This window comes from Osmia lignaria, unplaced genomic scaffold (assembly GCF_051020975.1).
Source record: "Osmia lignaria lignaria isolate PbOS001 unplaced genomic scaffold, iyOsmLign1 scaffold0049, whole genome shotgun sequence".
Lineage (NCBI taxonomy): Eukaryota > Metazoa > Arthropoda > Insecta > Hymenoptera > Megachilidae > Osmia > Osmia lignaria.
Window position 1 is genome coordinate 17,501 of NW_027478190.1, and position 5,000 is coordinate 22,500.

Sequence of the window (5,000 nt, forward strand, 5' to 3'; positions counted from 1 at the left end):
TAACTTTTTCAGTTTTAACAAATTTTGGTTACAGACAGTTGATGCTCAGTTTGTACAAGTATGCAACATTTATAAGTGCATACAGGTCACCAGCCTTATATTACAAGGCTCACCACATATGGGCCATTCGGTCTTAGACACCGACCCGTGGTAATGCTGTGTGGAGATTAATAATAATCCGCAACGGAAAACCGGAACGAGAATAGTCGAGAAAGTATATTCTCGAGGAGCGGTAGACTGCTTTTCAACCGAAGTCATAAAAGAGCCACACGCTCGACGCTACTCCCGACCGGTCCGAGCGAACCGAAAGTGCCTTCCTATAAATACCGAACGGCCGGCCGCTAGGTCGGCGACGCATGGGCTTACGCCCAGGCGTATGCCTGTGCAAACCGCCGTGAGAGCGTACCATCCCGCCGGCACGGTAAAACTTAGACTGAAAATATCGTCGAACATATCCTTTCATTTTATAACGTTCTATACATGAAAATTAATAAATTAACATGCAGGACATAATAAATTCACATTCTCATGTAAATCATGGGTTTAATTAATATTTTAAAAAATTTTAAAACCGCCCAGAACCGATGAGATGAAAATATTAAAACGATATTTTTGCATTTTCTTACGGTAAAACATTAACAAATAAGCGACTATAGCAATATAAAACTCCATTTGTAATTTAATTAATCAAAATTAATATTTTTCTTTGATTTTTCAGCGATCCAGAACCGATGAGACGAAAACATTAAAACGATATTTTTGCATTTTCTTACGACAAAACATTAACAAATACGAGACTATAACAATATAAAACTACATATGTAATTTAATTAATCAAAATTAATAATTTTTTTTGATTTTTCAGTGATCCAGAACCGATAAGTCGAAAATTTTAACAATCATATTTTTGCATTCTGTACCGTGGATCGATCGTTAAACGCTATTGAACTAACGTCCGTGATGGTATAAATGCAGATTTTCGCTCCGTTTAGCCAAAATAACGAACTTTAGGTGCGCTCCGAAATATTTCAAAGTCCCAGCGGCGTATTGCTTCGCCTCTTAGAACCGATTAGTCGAAAATTTTAACAATCATATTTTTGCATTCTGTACCGTGGATCGATCGTTAAACGCTATTGAACTAACGTCCGTGATGGTATAAATGCAGATTTTCGCTCCGTTTAGCCAAAATAACGAACTTTAGGTGCGCTCCGAAATATTTCAAAGTCCCAGCGGCGTATTGCTTCGCCTCTTAGAACCGATTAGTCGAAAATTTTAACAATCATATTTTTGCATTCTGTACCGTGGATCGATCGTTAAACGCTATTGAACTAACGTCCGTGATGGTATAAATGCAGATTTTCGCTCCGTTTAGCCAAAATAACGAACTTTAGGTGCGCTCCGAAATATTTCAAAGTCCCAGCGGCGTATTGCTTCGCCTCTTAGAACCGATTAGTCGAAAATTTTAACAATCATATTTTTGCATTCTGTACCGTGGATCCATCGTTAAACGCTATTGAACTAACGTCCGTGATGGTATAAATGCAGATTTTCGCTCCGTTTAGCCAAAATAACGAACTTTAGGTGCGCTCCGAAATATTTCAAAGTCCCAGCGGCGTATTGCTTCGCCTCTTAGAACCGATTAGTCGAAAATTTTAACAATCATATTTTTGCATTCTGTACCGTGGATCGATCGTTAAACGCTATTGAACTAACGTCCGTGATGGTATAAATGCAGATTTTCGCTCCGTTTAGCCAAAATAACGAACTTTAGGTGCGCTCCGAAATATTTCAAAGTCCCAGCGGCGTGTTGCTTCGCCTCTTAGAACCGATTAGTCGAAAATTTTAACAATCATATTTTTGCATTCTGTACCGTGGATCGATCGTTAAACGCTATTGAACTAACGTCCGTGATGGTATAAATGCAGATTTTCGCTCCGTTTAGCCAAAATAACGAACTTTAGGTGCGCTCCGAAATATTTCAAAGTCCCAGCGGCGTATTGCTTCGCCTCTTAGAACCGATTAGTCGAAAATTTTAACAATCATATTTTTGCATTCTGTACCGTGGATCGATCGTTAAACGCTATTGAACTAACGTCCGTGATGGTATAAATGCAGATTTTCGCTCCGTTTAGCCAAAATAACGAACTTTAGGTGCGCTCCGAAATATTTCAAAGTCCCAGCGGCGTATTGCTTCGCCTCTTAGAACCGATTAGTCGAAAATTTTAACAATCATATTTTTGCATTCTGTACCGTGGATCCATCGTTAAACGCTATTAAACTAACGTCCGTGATGGTATAAATGCAGATTTTCGCTCCGTTTAGCCAAAATAACGAACTTTAGGTGCGCTCCGAAATATTTCAAAGTCCCAGCGGCGTATTGCTTCGCCTCTTAGAACCGATTAGTCGAAAATTTTAACAATCATATTTTTGCATTCTGTACCGTGGATCGATCGTTAAACGCTATTGAACTAACGTCCGTGATGGTATAAATGCAGATTTTCGCTCCGTTTAGCCAAAATAACGAACTTTAGGTGCGCTCCGAAATATTTCAAAGTCCCAGCGGCGTATTGCTTCGCCTCTTAGAACCGATTAGTCGAAAATTTTAACAATCATATTTTTGCATTCTGTACCGTGGATCGATCGTTAAACGCTATTGAACTAACGTCCGTGATGGTATAAATGCAGATTTTCGCTCCGTTTAGCCAAAATAACGAACTTTAGGTGCGCTCCGAAATATTTCAAAGTCCCAGCGGCGTATTGCTTCGCCTCTTAGAACCGATTAGTCGAAAATTTTAACAATCATATTTTTGCATTCTGTACCGTGGATCCATCGTTAAACGCTATTAAACTAACGTCCGTGATGGTATAAATGCAGATTTTCGCTCCGTTTAGCCAAAATAACGAACTTTAGGTGCGCTCCGAAATATTTCAAAGTCCCAGCGGCGTATTGCTTCGCCTCTTAGAACCGATTAGTCGAAAATTTTAACAATCATATTTTTGCATTCTGTACCGTGGATCGATCGTTAAACGCTATTGAACTAACGTCCGTGATGGTATAAATGCAGATTTTCGCTCCGTTTAGCCAAAATAACGAACTTTAGGTGCGCTCCGAAATATTTCAAAGTCCCAGCGGCGTATTGCTTCGCCTCTTAGAACCGATTAGTCGAAAATTTTAACAATCATATTTTTGCATTCTGTACCGTGGATCGATCGTTAAACGCTATTGAACTAACGTCCGTGATGGTATAAATGCAGATTTTCGCTCCGTTTAGCCAAAATAACGAACTTTAGGTGCGCTCCGAAATATTTCAAAGTCCCAGCGGCGTATTGCTTCGCCTCTTAGAACCGATTAGTCGAAAATTTTAACAATCATATTTTTGCATTCTGTACCGTGGATCGATCGTTAAACGCTATTGAACTAACGTCCGTGATGGTATAAATGCAGATTTTCGCTCCGTTTAGCCAAAATAACGAACTTTAGGTGCGCTCCGAAATATTTCAAAGTCCCAGCGGCGTATTGCTTCGCCTCTTAGAACCGATTAGTCGAAAATTTTAACAATCATATTTTTGCATTCTGTACCGTGGATCCATCGTTAAACGCTATTAAACTAACGTCCGTGATGGTATAAATGCAGATTTTCGCTCCGTTTAGCCAAAATAACGAACTTTAGGTGCGCTCCGAAATATTTCAAAGTCCCAGCGGCGTATTGCTTCGCCTCTTAGAACCGATTAGTCGAAAATTTTAACAATCATATTTTTGCATTCTGTACCGTGGATCGATCGTTAAACGCTATTGAACTAACGTCCGTGATGGTATAAATGCAGATTTTCGCTCCGTTTAGCCAAAATAACGAACTTTAGGTGCGCTCCGAAATATTTCAAAGTCCCAGCGGCGTATTGCTTCGCCTCTTAGAACCGATTAGTCGAAAATTTTAACAATCATATTTTTGCATTCTGTACCGTGGATCGATCGTTAAACGCTATTGAACTAACGTCCGTGATGGTATAAATGCAGATTTTCGCTCCGTTTAGCCAAAATAACGAACTTTAGGTGCGCTCCGAAATATTTCAAAGTCCCAGCGGCGTATTGCTTCGCCTCTTAGAACCGATTAGTCGAAAATTTTAACAATCATATTTTTGCATTCTGTACCGTGGATCGATCGTTAAACGCTATTGAACTAACGTCCGTGATGGTATAAATGCAGATTTTCGCTCCGTTTAGCCAAAATAACGAACTTTAGGTGCGCTCCGAAATATTTCAAAGTCCCAGCGGCGTATTGCTTCGCCTCTTAGAACCGATTAGTCGAAAATTTTAACAATCATATTTTTGCATTCTGTACCGTGGATCCATCGTTAAACGCTATTAAACTAACGTCCGTGATGGTATAAATGCAGATTTTCGCTCCGTTTAGCCAAAATAACGAACTTTAGGTGCGCTCCGAAATATTTCAAAGTCCCAGCGGCGTATTGCTTCGCCTCTTAGAACCGATTAGTCGAAAATTTTAACAATCATATTTTTGCATTCTGTACCGTGGATCGATCGTTAAACGCTATTGAACTAACGTCCGTGATGGTATAAATGCAGATTTTCGCTCCGTTTAGCCAAAATAACGAACTTTAGGTGCGCTCCGAAATATTTCAAAGTCCCAGCGGCGTATTGCTTCGCCTCTTAGAACCGATTAGTCGAAAATTTTAACAATCATATTTTTGCATTCTGTACCGTGGATCGATCGTTAAACGCTATTAAACTAACGTCCGTGATGGTATAAATGCAGATTTTCGCTCCGTTTAGCCAAAATAACGAACTTTAGGTGCGCTCCGAAATATTTCAAAGTCCCAGCGGCGTATTGCTTCGCCTCTTAGAACCGATTAGTCGAAAATTTTAACAATCATATTTTTGCATTCTGTACCGTGGATCCATCGTTAAACGCTATTAAACTAACGTCCGTGAAGGTATAAATGCAGATTTTCGCTCCGTTTAGCCAAAATAACGAACTTTA